At 35.5% G+C, this 18,391-nt stretch overlaps 1 non-coding gene across 1 annotated transcript; it reads left to right on the top strand.

Moving 5' to 3' along the window:
- The first annotated feature begins 9,168 nt into the window (after nt 1–9,168).
- Nucleotides 9,169–9,275, top strand: LOC141675706 (small nucleolar RNA R71). Its single transcript, XR_012556346.1, has one exon. It is a non-coding gene; the product is annotated as a small nucleolar RNA R71 (small nucleolar RNA).
- Nucleotides 9,276–18,391: the final 9,116 nt, after the last annotated feature.

The following is an 18,391-nucleotide window of genomic DNA, read 5'->3' as shown; positions in this document are numbered from 1 at the left end:
AGTCCCGACGGATGATTTAATATAGTCCTGACGGATGATGATTTCACATCCATCGAGTGAGTAGCTTATGTAATAATAAATATTGTAGCACATTTCTGCAAACAACTTTGTGTAGATTCTGTAGGAGCATATGAGTCATGTTGACTATTAGTAGATATACAGAATAGGTTGATTAACTGTAAATATGAGATGTCTTGTAATTCTGCATAAGTGAAATGGAGTCAAGTGTCAAATAGCTACCCGACGGATGATCAACAAAGCTACCCGACGGATAATAAGCATGTACCCGACGGATGATCAAATTCAAATATCTGTTGACAGTGATAATACAGTCACATGCGTCGAGTGTTTGCAAAAGGAATGTGGCAGCCTGTTTAGCAGGAAATTGAGAACAAAGAAGCATTACCATTTCCATGCAAGTTATGAAGATTTTCAAAGATGCTGGAATAGAGTAATGAAGCAGCATGGAGTTAGACTTGATAGGTTTTCTTTTATTATCCTGTCTTATTACCATGTAAACTTGGTGATATATAAACCAAGTGTAGCTAGTAGAACAAATAACTAAGCAAACACATTTTAGGAGAGAAATAGAAAAAGCTGTATCTGTCAAGAATTTCTCAGTAGTTTGTTTATTTAACTTTAAAGCAGTTGTGAGCCAATTTGAGCTTCACAGAGTTCTCAAATCGATATATATATATCTGGTGGATGCATTCAAATCCATCATAAAGTTTTAAAGACATGTGTTTTTATTACTTTGTGTTTGATTTATTTAATCCTTTCATTCTGCACTTTACAAATCAAGACACATATATATATTTATCGAGTTAAGAACTGTTTTTAGATCTTAAAAAAGAAGCCAGAATTACATTCAACCCCCCTTCTGTAATTCTTGTTGTATTGTTAGGGAATAACAGAGAGACCCCGTAAAAATTGCGTCGCGCAAGGACCCAAGATTTAATTTCACAACGGGACTATTTCCCAAGATATTTTGCGAAAAAAGACGGACAGAGGCACGAGTTAGAGTTCTCAAATCGATAATTAGAATTTGAGGACTATCCTGACCATTGAAGATACGTCTAGCGGCTTACCTTTTATTTGGAACGGTTAGGGGAATCGCCTATCGTTGACAGAAAATTCGTATAGATATACTTACCACGCGAGAATACGGAAAATAGCCGCTGATATCCCTTATGAAGGACAACGTGGAAGAATGAAGGATGTTATGGTTAGAGCTGACTGAAGGCAAAGAAGATCGTACACGCCCTTTAAAGGCCACTGGTAGCAGTTCCCAATAAACGCGAATACATCTAATGCGCTAGCGAGAGTAATGAATACGACCCGAAAGGTATCGTAGTACTATAAATATGATACGGGGAATGATAAAAGAAGTTGGACTGATAGCGGAAGCTGAGCATTCCATGATTCTAAAATGAATCAATCAATTACATATGAAATGGTCCTTCCTTTAAGATGGCAACAGGACCACGATGTGCCTTACATTACTACAGGAAGAAACGAGACGAGCGTGTAGAAATGCGACAAGAACTTCTTACATAAAATAATCGATAGAGATGACGTGCCGAAATGAGCAAACATTAAGAACGAAACTCTAGCACTAGTAAGAGTGATGGAGGGAAAATTAATAAGTTGAAGGACCATTCCAATCACTAGAAGATGCGCTAACCGTTCATATTATAGAGTTTTTTTAAGAAAGATGAAGTGACCAGTTGACATTAATCGAATTACCGACAATAACGAGTTATCATGCGGGCATTGGAACGGCTACAAAGCTTTGTACGGAAGAAAGAATCGTTCTCCTTTAGGTTGGGAAGAAGTTGGTAAGAAGAGGATACTTGGACCAAAGTTGAGTCAACAGACCAAAGAAATTCCTAGAACTTATCAAAACGTGGCTAGTGGCAGCCCAGGATGAACACTAGGGATATGCGGATTAGAACTATAACGACAGAGAGTACGACGTAACAGACCAAGTATTGTTGAAAGTGCCTCCCGGGGAGGGAGTGATGAGATTCAAAAGGTAAATAAATGTTGAAACCAAAATTTATTGGACCAGTTGATATCTTTAAAAGACTGAGAAAGTTGGCTTATAAATTAGCACCATCGTCAAACAGTCGCCAAGTTTATAACGAGTACCACGAATCGATGTTAGGGAATTTAACCATCAATGCCAGACATATGATTGAAAAAGAGCTAATAAACTTGCAAGCAGACTTAGCATATATGGAGAAACATGTAGAGATTATAGGTCTACATGAATGAGTACTCTGAAATATATTTGATGGACGAGTGAAAATTTTATGAAGAGATCCAATACTGCGAAGTCAACGTGAGAACTCGAGGTGGTCATGTGAGAAACGTATCCCCGCCTATTTCTAAACTGATTCCAGGACGGAATCCTTTTAAGGGGGGACGACTGAAAGAACCCAAATTTTGACATCGGTAAAAGACCTTTATGAATAGTAACCTTACGGTTTAATAAAAACCTTTGCAACCACACCATATACGAGTTTTTAATTTAAGATTCCGATTTGATATTGTGATTATACGTTCCAAATAAGTGTATGTAAACACTATTAGTTTTCGAAGAAAATAAACTTTGAAAAACGACCGTATCTACGAACCGTCAAGGATTACGAGAATCACGATATAATTAAAAACCTAAAATTCTACAAATTCAAACCCAAGTACGATACTTCAAAATTTAAAGGACGTACAAGTATGGATTTACCTCATGAACCGTTTACGAAGATTTATTACAAAAATGAATAAGCGGCCGGGAGAACGCGTAAGCGAATAAATAAACGTATCAGGCCAAGTTAACCATACAAGCTAACTAAGGTAAGAAGTAACCATGGTTAATAACCAAATAGTAGCCTATCTAGAGAACATGATGACCTAGCTCGTAAAAACAACATTCCTTAAAATAAGGATTCATGCTTTTAATGATTAAAGAGCTAGACAAACTTGTGTATAAGCTATGAACTAGGCTTTGAAAATTGAAGTTTCTTGAGGAATAAACATTACATATACAAAATAAATATGATAAAGTAGCCAACTCTCTCTCTATATATCTCTCTCTCTCTCTCTCTCTCTCTCCAAAACACAATGTTGATTTCAAGAACACCATGGAAAGCAAAATTCATATCTCATGTTCTAATCATTCAAAAATCAACAAATTTTAACCAAAGCTTCCTCAAATCATGTAAAAGGTACGTTCAAAATTTCATGGCCATTGGATTAATATAGCATAGTCAAATCTTTGCTCAAAGTTGGTAATGAATAGTAACTCCGAAAATCTATTTTTGGTTTCTTGATTTTCATGACACGATCTAGGTTTCCTAAGCACAATCAAGCCTTCCCAAGGTTCATCAATCAAGAATAACATAGTTCAAGCTTTAAATAAAGGTATAAATCCTTGATCAAACATTATTTATGGTTTAAGTTTCAAGAAACTCTAGGATATTAGTTGTAAACCTAGTTTTGGTACTTGATTTGTTATTTTCTTGATGTTTAGTTAGTTAGTATTAAGGTTGATGATTATTACCTCAAGAACATGATGTTCTTGAGAGGATTTAGAGTTGAGATAATGATATGGTGATTGTTGATAGTTGATTGATGATTTAGAACATAAACCAAACTCGAATCATAATCGTAACGTCGTTAAAACGAACAAATCATAACTTAAGTTTTCTGTAGAAGTTCCCGAATGTATAAACTGTAGTTTCTTGAAACTTAAGACTTGATTATGATATAATGTTATAAGGATCGTTTAGCCGCTTGAATAGCTTAATTTCAATTTACGGATCAAAAGTTACGACCGTTTTAGTAAAAGTGATTTACGCTACAAAAACTGCTACAATTATGAATTTAGAAATAGAAATGATCCACCTTAGAATATTCAAAAATCATGAAATTTTTACAGAGAGTAAGAAATAGAGTTTATTAAATTTTTTAAAAATTTCAAGTAAAAATATTGATTTTTAAATTTTATAAAAATATCGGAGCCGAGGTCGCGCGGAGTACGAACATCAAAAATAACCCCCTGTTAGAAACTGCTTCTTCGGGATTTTAACCCTCTGTCCAGAAAACCATTTTCAAATAATGTATTCTAAATGTTTTCTAGACAGCTCACGCGAAAACAGTGTGTCAATTGAGTTAACGGTTTGAGAGAAATTAACGTTTTAGTGAAAGCAGTATGAATAGTAAAACTCCGTAGTTGACCGAACTTTTAAAATACTTTTTACCTATTTAAATTCATTTTATCAAAATGAAACTTTTATGATAAATATTACAAGAACTTAAGAACCTCCTCGCGGTGGTTTTGTATGAAAATATTAAGTTTTGGATTTATTAAAAATGTTAGAATGTGAGTCGCGTAATAGTAACATTCGATGAAGTCAACTCTAGAAGACTACTTTGACCGTCCGTTTCGACCAAAGATTGATACTTATTTCGAGTCGGTCGAATATTGAAAATTATGAAGTATTATACTTATTAGAAATATAAGTTGGTAATGGGATTAGGAATACTGATTAAGATTATGATATTTATTGATTAGAAAACCCGGAACTAGAGGAAGTCGGGAAACGTATCTTGGACTTCAGGCAAGTTTTCAACCCTACCTTTTAAGAACTGTTGTTATGATTGCTTTTAAATACTACAATATATACATGATAAATATTTTACGGTGATTTACAAATTATTATATATTGAATTATAAGATATGATGATTTTGGTATAATAAAAGTACCGGATTCGAAATGATATATTAGGACCGAGGGTTTGTCGGTATAAGTTTATAAAAACCCGGAAGTATTCTGGAGGTGTTATATTTGAGAAATGTTAACGCTAGAGAGTAGCGTGGCATATATATTGTAGACCGAGAGTCGGTCAGTATGTATATTATAGTAAAAACCCGGGAATCATCCCGGTGATGTTTTGGATGATCAAAAGTCCAAACTTTTTTTATTTCAAGGGACTCAATGTCCTCTCGCAATATATTAAAGTCTCTCAAATTTATTTAAAACGATTTTCAAAATCGTATTCCCTCAACTATATTTAGTTTCTCGAACAATGAATATTATTTCAAATATTCATTTAATATAGGAGAAATATTCTCCAACGATTATTTATTTCAAACTCAATTAATTATATTATTAAAGGTTACCCTAATTGTTTAAACGTAAATTAGTTGAGTAATATTATTTCAAATATTCTTTTAAAACATAATTATTCAAGGTCTAATTATTTGATAATTATTATTTAATTATTCATTATTTATTTAAATAATTTAATATGATTTAAAAAACATTGAACCTATTCTAAAACACTCCTGGATTTCAGAAAATCATTTGAATACTTTCATATCGTTGATGAATATATCTCGACTTATTTTAAATATTTAGAAATAGTTTCAAAGGAAACCTCCCCCTTATTTATTTATCTGTTGACAACGGTCAACTCACATTATCTTAGTACGTCCTCCGAAAATTCAGGGAAGTACATATGTATACATACATGAGATAAGCGGTGCCTATCAACAAGCAAAATGCTTGGGGAATTTCGATATAGTTCGATGTTCCAACTATATGATAGGATTCTTAAAAGGACAGATGAGGGGTAGAGATCTAGTACTTCGTGGGCTGGGGAGACTGCCATTTTAATTTTTCGTATGAGAAGGTACCATGTGTACTGAAGGACATACGAAGTATGCAAAACATACCCGGGTAGAATGGGGAAGCATATAAAGCCCGGATACGGCTTGGGTGATAACCAGGATTTTAGGAAGTCGTCCATCCACATGTAGAGAATGATATCGTTATACGACTGATCATCGTATCTCGGGGGCTCCGGTGAAGGTCCTATTCTTCCAATTGGAATTGAGATGCAATACTGTAACCCAAGCCTAGGAACTGGGTTCACCATTAAGGTATTTGCAGACTAATAAGTCAATCAAAGAGTCATTTTAAAAGGAGGTGTGTATCACCAAGAAACTACTTTGAATAAATACGTATCCTTGTACGGATTACTATTATTTCTTTAAGAGTCTTTTCATACTGTTGATTATTATGGCTGAGCATTATTGCTCACTCTTGCTTTCTTTTAAATGTCATAACACAACAGGTTACCAGTATACCGGTGTGGGACTTAATCAATTGAAATCGTGGGGAGAATCCCTTACAACTTTGTCTCAGGTGGACCAGAGTATTCAGATAGGTATAAGATGTTAGTAGTAATTACTGTAACTTCATGTAGAGGTTACGAATAATTGTTTAAGATCCTGTAAAGTACATTTGAGTGGTAATAAAAGAAGATTACATTATGTACATCATTTCTAAGGCTATAACTTGCGTGTGTGTGTGTGCGTGAGACTGGGGTCTGTTGGATTATTGAAGAAATACATGTTAGACATGATTAAAGGATGGCGTAACGACCCAGATTCCTGACCCCGAATTTGGGGGAGTTACAAACCTTGTGCCCAAGAATGATGCTCTGCTTCCCCATAAAGTGACATTTTTCTCAATTGAAAACCAGATTGGTCTCAACACACCTTTTAAGAATGGCGCCACTATTTTGCAAGCACTCGTCTAAAGAATCACCGAACACAGAAAAATAGTCCATGAACACCTCCACATCTCGACCAATCATGTCAGAGAAAATGGCCCCCATACATCTCTGAAATATGGCAGGTGCACCACATAACCCAAAAGAAACTCTTCTGTAGGAAAATGTACCAAATGGACAAGTGAAGGTACTCTTTTCCCGATCTTCTTGAGCGATACAAATCTTATTATAGCCCGAATAACCATCCAGAAGATAATAGTATTCATGCCCATCCAACCTATCAAGCATCTGATCAATAAACGAAAGAAGGAAGTGATCTTTCCTTGTGGCCTTGTTCATCTTCCTATAATCCATGCAAACTCTCCATCACGTGACTGTTCGAGTAGGAGTGAGCTCATTCTTCTCATTAGCAACCACTGCGATACCTCCTTTTTCGGCACACACTGAACTGGGCTCACCCAAGAACCATCAAAAATGGGATAGATGATCCCTGCATCTAGCCACTTGAGAATTTCCTTCTTCACGACCTCTTTCATTATCGGATTTAGCCTCCTCTGCTGCTCAACAGTTGGCTTGCTTCCTTCCTCTAGCAGAATTTTATGCATGCAATAAGAAGGGTTGATTCCCTTGATATCGGTTATAGTCCATCCAATTGCTGATTTAAACTCTCTCAGAATTCTCAAGAGCTTTTCCTCATCACTACTTAAAAGGTCAGATGCAATAATAACAGGCAAAGGAGATGCATCACCTAAAAACGCATACCTCAAGTGTTTAAGAAATGGTTTAACCTCGAGTGTAGGAGCTTCCTCAATAGATGGCTTGAGGCGCTTTGTAGAATATTTCAGCTCTTCCGATCCAAGAGATTCAAACGACATATCCAGCCTTCACTTCCAAGGAAAAACATTCAAATATTGCAACTGCTCATCACCTTCATCATCTTCACTATCTGAATTTCCCAACAAGGCCTTCTCTAAGGCATCAGAAACCACAGAATCGACCAACTCCACTTTTAATCACTCCTCATTATTAGTAGGGAATTTCATGGCATTGAACACATTAAAAGTCACATCATAATCCAGTACTCGCATAGTGAGCTCACCCTTCTGCACATCAATCAAGGTTCGGCCCGTAGCCAAGAATGGTCTTCCCAAGATTATGGGAATCTTTTTATCCTCCTCGAAATCAAGAATTACGAAATCAGAAGGAAAGATGAGTTTATCCACTTTGACCAAGACATCCTCCACAATGCCTCGTGGATATGTAATAGAACGATCGACCAACTGCAAGGACATATAAGTAGGCTTTGGATCATGTAAGTCCAACTTCTTGAAGATAGACAAAGGCATCAAATTGATGCTATCCCCCAAGTCACATAAGCATTTGTCGAATGACACTTTTCTGATGGTAAACGGAATAGTGAAGCTTCCAGGATCTTTAAGCTTCGGAGGTAACTTCTGTTACAACACAGTACTGCATTCCTCCGTGAGAGCTACGGTCTCTAAATGATCGACCTTCAACTTCCGAGAGAGAATACCTTTCATAAACTTCGCATAACTAGGCATATGTTCAAGAGCTTCAGCGAAAAGTATGTTGATATGAAGTTTCTTGAACACCTCCAGAAATTTTATGAACTGCTTATCCAACTTTTGCTTCTGCAGCCTCTTAGGAAAATGAGGTGGAGGATAGACATGTTTCTCCCCTGTATTACCCTCAGGAGGAGTGTGTTCCATAGTTTTCTTCCTTGGTTCAACTTTTGCTTCCTTCTGCACTTCTTCAGCAACATCTTCAGATTCTGGAACTTGAGCTTTTTCTTGGCTTGCAACCTTCCCAGACCTCAATGTAATTGCCTTAACCTGCTCTTTTGCTTCCTTCTTGTCTGGTAGTTTTGTGTCACTAGGGAGTGTACCAGGTTGTCGATTCAGCAAGGCATTGGCAATCTGCCCAATTTGATTTTCCAAGGTCTTAATAGAAACCGTTTGGCTCTTGCACATGAGCCTCAACTCCTCTAATTCATATTTTTCATCAGATTGTTGTAGTTGGAGTTGTTGTCTTGGTGCATATTGTGGTTGCTGAAAACCAGGAAGGTTGTATTGCTTTACTGCATACTGCTGATAAGGTTGATGCACCATATTCTGAGTGTTGCTCCAGCTGAAGTTAGGATGATTGCGGTTGTTGGGATAATAGGTGGCTGGAACTGGTTGCTGCAACTGCTGAAAGTTGCTCACGAATTGAGCTGATTCACTAGAAATAGCACACTGCTTCATCTCATGGGCACCAGCAAAAAGCTCACAGACACTAGTAATCTAATTAACTCCATAATTAGCCAAAGAATCCACCTTCATCGTCAAAGCCTTAAGCTGAGCAGCTATAACAGTAGCTGCATCTACCTCCAGAATTCCTGCTACTTTGCCTTGAGTTAGTCTCTGAGAAGGGTTCTGGTATTCATTAGCAGCCATCAGTTCAATTAAATTATAAGCTTCATCATAGCTCTTAGCCCATAAGGCTCCACCTGATGCTGCATCAAGCATGGGTCTAGAAGTCGCACCCAAACCATTATAAAAGCAGTTAATGATCATCCAGTCAGGCATCCCATGATGAGAACACTTCCTAAGCATCTCCTTATAACGATCCCAATCTTCACACAAAGATTCTCCCGATTGCTACGTAAATTGAGGAAGAGCATTCTTGATTGCAGTTGTCTTCGCCATAGGAAAGAATTTAATGAGAAACTTCTGAGCAAGATCTTCCCACTTGGTGATAGAGCCTGGTGGTAGAGAATGCAACCAGCAGTTAGCCTTATCCCTCAGAGAGGATGGGAAAATCCTCAACTTAATAGCATCCTCAGAGACATTGTTGAATTTGAAAGTGACGCAGATCTCGATGAAATCTCTAATATGCATGTTGGGATCTTCCGTCGGAGAACCCCCAAACTGAACCGAGTTCTGCACCATCTGAATCGTGCTAGCCTTGATTTCAAAAGTTTTAGCCGTGATGGCTGGTCTGATAATGTTAGAATGAATATCATTGATTTTCGACTGAGAGTAGTCCATCAAAGCCTTTGTATTTGCTTCTGGTTCACCCATTGTAACAAAAGCTTCTTCTTCAACTTTCTCCTCTTCTACAAGAACTTCTTCCTCTACTAAAACTTCTTCCTCTGCTTTATTCAGTATTCTCTTGCGAGATCGAAAATGTGTTTACATACACGCTCTCTAAAGTACCTGAAAAAGCTACAAGCAAACAAGTAAGTAAAATATCCGAGTCAGTGAACTTTAACGACCACTGATGTCAAGCACATAAACTAAAAATTAACACCGAGTCCCCGACAGTGGCGCTAAAAACTTGTTAGGACGAAAACACGCGAGTATACGCGTACAAGTAATATATAATTATTTCTAGTTCATTTCCACATAGACTCTTTTAAAATAAATTCAATTTATGCACTTATGCAATAATGGTATGGTTATTATTCAATGATAAGATGATAACAAGTTGAGATTGTTTATATCTAAGATATTAACTAACATGCAATTAAGTAAGAGAATAAAGGTTTAGACTATATAAGACAAACATGGGATTCCAACTTCATTAAATACTTCATTCAATAGCCTTTTTGTTCTTATCCTTAGCATGCAATGGTGATGACACTAATCAGATAACACGAAAATAGTAAACACCAACTTTTGTTGTACGGAATAAAAAAATCCCCCTTTTTTTCTTTTAATATCCCTGAACAAATGAAATTTATTTTTAAAAATTGGATGAGTAAAGGAACAGAATTTAAAGATTCTATAGAAGAACAAAAAAAAATACAAACAGGACAAGAAGATAACAAAATAAAGGAAAAAACGTGGATAAAAATCGCGGAAGCCCCTTCTATATAAGCTGCACTGCGCTGAATGAGAAAGATCTCCTGCCCCCATCTATTTGTTGTGGGGTTCTTTACTTGGTTAAAAACCGTTCATTTTCCTCTTTTTCAATGAAATCATCACGCAGTAAATCGACAAAGCCCAGTGGATCGGATGTCAACCTGTGGAGGCACCATTTGTGACTATTGGACAAATTTCTCCTTTTGTCTTCTTCTTGTTCTTTGCCATAATGCCCATTCCGGGACGAGTTCAAAGAGAAAATCCTAATTATTTCAAAGAGAACTAATTATTCCAAGGATTAGACCGATCACTCCTTCCTCCGGCTTATCACCGGCAGTCTGTTCAGGGTTCCAAACTTAATGATGGCAACTAAACACGAGGGTTGCGCTTGTTGCGGGACTTAACCCCTACTACTAGACATCTATAAAAGAGATAGAAGCTGAATAGACACCAATTATGTTGAAAATCTATATGTCTATAGAATTTGACAACACAAAGGTTTAATGCGCAAGTTATCTATTGTGATTACATAGGGAAGCTAAGATCGTTAAAATTACCTATGAATCATGCATAACAAATGCATGAACCTATGCTAGCATGGCAAGTTCTAAACCCCTATATTCACTTACGCTTCAATAGAGATTAACATGCTATCTTATAAGTTCGTGACGTTCATAAGACGAGTAAGCACAACCAATACTAGGATATCATACAAACACCACACACTAAGATATCGAAACAAATTAACTATTGAAATACATAAGTAAATCCGTTAGAACCCCACGATAACGATTAGCCCATAACCGAGCTCATCATCACCATGGGTTCCGATGAAAGCATGGTATAATAAACTAAGTCTTTATAAACTAAATAATAAACAAAGTACGATAAACAAGAGTATAGGTTTAACAAACAAGAAAACTAGCATACAAGATTACAACGTAAACAAAGAATCACAAGAATAAACTAGATCATCTTCGCCTTGGATGTATTTGTGCTCCTAGGTCTTCTTGTCGTCTTCTCCTTAGTCTCCGTTATGGAAAACGTCTTTAGATAGGCTTTATATAGTTGTAGAATAATCATGGGCTTCAAACTTTCAAAATCTAAGTAGAAACAAAATTCTAAAAACCCGACCTGATGCGGCCGCGCGCTCTCCCAGCGCAGCCGTGTTGTATCTCTGTTCATCCGGCGCGGGCGCGCGTTATCACAGCACGGGCGTGCCGATTTTCTGGAGAAAATTTATTTTCTTATTTTCTTGGTTGATTTTTGATGGCAATCAACGAGCATTCATCCAAGACACTTTCCTAACACCATTCCAAGCGTAAAAATATTGTAAATCCCTTCCCACTTCCGACTATGCCCTGAAATGCAAAACACTATAAAAACACATCAAATACACAAATAACTCAAATATAAAACACCAATTCAAGCCTTAATAGGACGTTCTAAGTGGACATAAATTCCACTTAACACATATCCAACAAAAATACCTTTATCGGGTTTTGCATCAAACTTTCCATTTTGGTTAACTTGATTTCTTATAATATAGCACTTGCATCCAAAAATATGAAAAATGTTCAGTGTTGGCTTCCTTCTTTTGAACAATTGATAAGGAGTCATGCCTTTGGCTTGATTGATTAAAGAAATATTATGAGTGTATCATGCATTGTTAATAGCCTCGGCCCAAAAAAAGGTTGGTAATTTTGATTTTTATAACATAGTTCTTGCAGTTTCAATTAATGACATGTTCTTTCTCTTAACCATTCCATTTTGTTGTGGTTCCCTTGGAGCTGAAAACTCATGCATGATTCCATTTTCCTTACAAAACAACCTCATTACAGAATTCTTGAACTCAGTTCTATTGTCACTCCTGATTCTTCTGACTTTGTGATCAGGATAATTGTTGACTAGCCTGATGTGATTGATGATGATTTCACTAGCTTCATCCTTGGATCCAAATTATATATCCATGAGAATTTTAAAAAAATCATCTACAATCACTAGGCAATACCTTTTCTTGGAAATTGACAATATATTGACTGCTCCAAATAAATCCATATGCAATAGTTGTAATGGTTCATCAATTGTTGTTTCAAGTTTCCTTTTGAATGATGCTTTCTTTTGCTTTCCCTTTTGACAAGAACCACAAAGGCCATCCTTTGAAAATTCAACTTGAGGAATGCCTCTAACAAGGTCTAGTCTGACCAACCCATTCATTGTCTTAAAATTCAAATGGGATAAATTCTTGTGCTATAGCCAACTTTCATCTTGGCTTGCTTTGCTGAAGAGACAAGTAACTGAATCTGCATCTATGGAGTTTAAGTCAACTAAGTACACGTTTCCTTTTTTCTATTCCAGTAAGGACCACTTTGTTGTCCTTTTTTCAAGTGACAACACATGTTTCTGAATTAAAGGTAACAAAGTTACCTTTATCACACAGTTGGATGATACTCAAAAGATTGTGTTTGAGTCCATCAACTAGTTCTACTTCATCAATGATGATATTTTCTTTTGAAATTAAGCCATATCCCATAGTATATCATTTTCTATCATCTCCAAAGGTAATGCTAGGGCCAACTCTTTCCCTAAACTCTGTGAGCAGGGTAGTTACTCCAGTCATGTGCCTTGAGCATCCACTGTCCAATTACCATAGGTTCCTTCTGTTTCCCTGCACATATCAAAACCAAATCAAGTTGATTTTGGTACCCAAGTTTCCTCGGATCCTGCCTTGTTAGCTGTTGTGCAAGGCATGCTTGTATATAACAAGACTAAGTCATATTGACAGCCCTAAGATTAAGTTGTATGATAATCAATATTTGTATTATGTAATTATATTCCTTGAGTCTGTAAAAATGTTTAGTAGATTAGACTGGGGGATTTTTCTGTGAACAATTTTTAAGCTAAAGAATAAACTCTAGAAGAAGATCAAATCCTAATCATGCCTCAGAGAAAAGTGTAGCAGCTTGGAGTTGAATAATGTTGTTCTAGGAAAAATGTTCTAAGTCAAGATATCGACAAGTCACAAATCAAGAAATATCGAGAAGTCAGTCAAGAAGTCCAAAATGACTTGTAGAGAAGTCCTAAGAGATATCGACAAGTCATTTCTGCATGTAGAGATCTCTAATATCGACAATTCAAATGAAAATATATAGAACTGGAGATATCGACAAGTCAATACCTCATGTAGAGATCTCAAAGATATTGATAAATCAAAATATGTATGTAGAGATCTCAGAGATATCGATAAATCATTTTCTTATGTAGAAATCTCAGAGATATTGACAAGTCAATTCTTCATGTAGAGAACTCAAGATGCCGACAAGTCAAAAGCTTGAATCGAGAACTAGAGATGTCGACAAGTCATTCTACATGTCGAGAACTAGAGACCTCGATAAGTCATTTACATATGTTAAGAACTCGAGATATTGATAAGTCATTTTACTTATCAACATGTCACTTCTCTATAGAACAAAAAGAGATCTCAAAATACTATCTCAAATTTAGAATACAGATAAGTTCAAGATTCAAGATTATCAGTCAACAAACAATTCATTCACTGAATTGGAAAGACTACAAAAGCAGCTTGAAGAATACAAGATCAAGGGCCAAGATTCACTGGACAAAGGATGGTCACAGACCTGCAAGATTCTGCATAGATTTGCTAATACCAGAAAAGGAAATAGACAAGGTTGCTTTAGAAATTCATTTAGTTTTTAGTGCAAGTTTTGTAAACCCGTGTTGCTAGTCTATAAAGCATGCATGAGTCCTTAGTTTAGATGTAACAAACAGATCTATAAAAATCTTGTATTCTCTCAGGATAGTAGCTGAGTTCTTATTTTTAAGAACACATATTTGTAGCAATACAAACTTCATTAATACAATTAAGTGAGTTTTTGATATATTATATTTTGTGAGATTTCCGTTAAACATAATATCTTTACATTTCTTAATTGTTTTATCCGGTCATATGGTACCCATCAATTTCAAAACCCCTGTAAGAAGCAATAAATGCGCATGGGACCAGTCGGTCTTAACCCTTCCACCCTTAGTGGCCCAGTCACCCGCATTCCATGTAGAACATACACACCCATGGCTTGGTCCTTGGGGAATGGTAACACCTTGTGTTCTAAGTTGGAATGAAATCTAATAGGTATACCATCCATCAAAAAACTAAAATAGTAACATATTGCAATATAATTGACTGCAACAGCAACCTGCTTATGACTAATACATAAATTTAATCATACTAATCTTTATAAATAAATTAAATAGGAGGGAAAATGCCAAAGCTATTTTTAAATGTATGTTAATATAGTAATCATGCATGTGATTCTCTATAAAAATCTATGGCCCCGATTTTTTAAATCTAGACCGGACCCTCGTGTTGACATATCCCTGCATGACTATAAATTATGATAATAAGCTCAATCCGGGGAAATGTGAATTATAGAATAAAAATATTATAATGTTTTTTAGGACGATAATTCCAGCTTTTAGGGCCACCCAACACAAATCACTATTCTATCCCATATCATAGTAAAAATATAAAGACTATATACAATCATTTCCAAGAGCTCCAAGTGAAAATGTTAAATACAAGAAATAATAGAGAATAAGATATGAAAGCTTACATAACTCGGCGCTTGTTCCAGAGGATGGAATAGGTATGAAAGTCCATAGTAGGGTCAAATCAGAGGTTCAATCTTAGTTCTATATTACCCGCACCATTTACATAAACATTGGTTTGGACTATATAGGGTTCCCAGTTGTGTTGCCCAGAAACTCAAAATCGAATTCATGGTGTTTTGGACCATCTGATGACATCTGCCAAAGTTAACGAAAACACATTGTTAGTACAAAGTTCAAGAAAAAGTAAAATAAACATGAATTTAGTTTGAAATTAATAAATGGTTTTCATCAGTAAGACAATAACATCATAAAGTTACCAAATTCAGAAAACCAGACAAGCCCATAGAGTAGAATTAAAAATACAAGGGTACCCCCGAAAAGTATAATTATTACAAGCACGGATGGTGTCATGTTAAGCTGGATTGGTGAAAATGGGGTACCCTTGTAATAACTACAGAAACTGATATGGTAACATCATAATCAAACTATGTTGTCTATTTGTCTAATAGCAACTCAGGTAACTAACTTGTTTACATCCATTTGTTAATGAACAAATAGGACCCATTGAGAGAGAGAGAGAGAGTGGGGGAGATTTGTGTGACTGGGGGGGGAGAGAGAGAGAGAGAGAGAGAGAGAGAGAGAGAGAGAGAGAGAGACTTGTATGTGACTGGGGGGGAGAGAGAGATTTGTATGTGACAGAGATATATAATATAGTAATTAGAAGAGGAACAAAGTTTATACCTCAAAATCAAACCCAGATCTCGAAATAAATACTTCACTCCAACCCTAATTGAACTCGAATGCTCAAACCCTAATTTCGTACTCCAACCCCTAATTGAACCCGAATGATCCAAACCCATAGCCTTCAGAATCCGTAACCTCAATCAAGCTTCACCTTCGACTGTTTTATGCTCCGATGTAGTCGCCTCTGAATGATAGTGTATACCCTAATATTTCCCCCCTTCAACCTTTATCTCAAATTTCATTCCCTGCTTTAAAATTATCACTACCTAAAATTAATGTAATTAACCCAGCCTTAACTCAAAGAATTACTAGCCCATTTAGTTTTTCACTATTCTTTTTCCAAGTATCCTAATATATTTAGTTTTGGACATTATAATTATTATATTAAAACTATTAATTTCATTATTTTATAAAAATATAAAGCTATTAGAAGCTTTAATTTATGGAAAATAACTATTTTAGTCATTTTAATTTAAATTATTTAAATTTATCAAACAAATTATTAGAATTTATTCTTTATATCTAAAATTTAAATAAACTATTTTAACGGTTATGAAATATATATATATATATATGAATTATTTGATATACTTTTACTTTCTGAGACAAATCATTGAATTATTTTATGCAAATCAATTATTTTAAAAAATAAATTTTATTTTTGGTTTATATTTAAATTTTATTTTTTCATAGTCTATAACAATATAGTATCGTATATTGCTCCGCGTAACACCTTAGTAAGATATGGCAACATAGTTTTGTAGTTCTGGTAACACCCCAAGTGCTGGTATTGTGATAGGTTGAAAATTTCATGTCTATAGTAACATATTATAAGGTAACACCCCTGCTGAAATGTAACGATGGGCCATCTATGGCATAGTGCATAATCCAAATAGTTTTTATAGCCAAGTAAAATCCAAGAAAAACATTCAACCCCCCCTCTGTGTTACATTTCTTTTCATTCAATATATAACATTAGCTTTCTTCTTGAGTTTCTTAGACTTTCCAATACTAGATTTAGGTGATTGAAGATCAACCTTTATCTTGGGAGTAGGAGTTTGAAACGCATGATTAGTTTGAGATTCATTAAGCACATTATAATTAATATGGTATGGCATAAGTTCTGCATACATGGTTTTCCAAAAAGGCATGTTATATGGCATTTGTGACATATTAAATGTAGCACAATAAGGATTATGTGCAAATGATATATTAGCAAAATATGCATGTGAATTCTGTGTCGGCATAACATGCATGGCATGCATAGGTGACATAGGCATGTTAGGCAAAGAAGAAGGTGCAGACATGGGTGCATTCTTAACAAAATTTCAATTAGTAGACAGTTGATTAAAACTACCACACTTCACAGATGTTTTTCTAGATGCATATTTATCTGGAGTGTAGTTGTTGTGTTTGTTAATCCCTACTTTCCCATTTCAATTTATTTTCTTTTTGGATTCTGTTTTAACCTCAATCTTTTTTAATTTGTCATTCAATTGCTTAACTGACAGATGACCTACATTCACTTTACTGACATTTTTGGTTTTGCTTGTCTCACCTGAGACAAAATTCTTTGTTACTGGACCATATTTTTCATTTAGCTTTGCTAGCTTTTCTTGGTTGATGGCCTTTTTTCTTTAAACGGATGAGCTTCATCATCCGTTGATTCAACATCCATTGACACACCATCAACTTAATCTAGGTTCAGTTTCTTTTTATCTTTCTTCCAGGATTTTTCATAAAATGATTCAATCTCTTGAACTTTAACAATTTATGCACTAACATCCCTAGAGGTTTTCCAGGTCTTAATGACTTCTTGTTCTCATTCAAGCTGCTTTCTCAGAATTTCTTCTTTCATCAAGGACTCTGTTAACTCTTCTCTAGCAAATTTATACTAAATTTTCAACTTTTCAAACTCAATAAATTGAGCTTCTAACATAGCATTTGTGTGACGCCCTCCAAACCCGGGTCAAAAGTTTGGGATTCACAACACATACCCAATATATAAACCTGTATATATAAAATATTATATGCATTGACCCTTCTTTACTCAACCACGGATCGCAACATATTAAAGTATGAAAACAAGCCACAACCTTAACTTTTATTACATCCTACCAAATCCCAAATAGTTCAACTTACAACTGATAATGATATCATTCTTACAATCTTGCATAACTCATCTACAATATAAAGCTCCTGCTAGCTCGATCCAACTTAACTTGGAATCCTAGCTCGCAGACTGGACTGGGAATCCTCGTTACCAACAATTTCCTTTTCAAATGTTAAAAACATAAAAAGGTTTGCAAGAGTGAGCTAACTAGCTCAGCAAGTCATAATAGCAATAACTGAGGTTAAACACTGACCAATTGAAATTATTCAGAAGAATCAAGTTTCTGGATAAGCAATGATTAGAATTGGATATTTACTTTTTATTTTTAAAAACCAAGGTTAGGCTGCTGATCAGTCACGCACTAACCCCGAGCAAGGCACACAACTTTTCTCTTTATACTGGATCCAAGGCACGCATTGGCCTAATATGACCATGAATCTGGTCCATATTTATAAAA

The sequence above is a fragment of the Apium graveolens genome, chromosome 7 (genome assembly GCF_009905375.1).
Source record: "Apium graveolens cultivar Ventura chromosome 7, ASM990537v1, whole genome shotgun sequence".
Lineage (NCBI taxonomy): Eukaryota > Viridiplantae > Streptophyta > Magnoliopsida > Apiales > Apiaceae > Apium > Apium graveolens.
The sequence above is the reverse complement of the archived record's forward strand: the minus strand, read 5'-3'. Positions and strand labels throughout refer to the sequence as shown.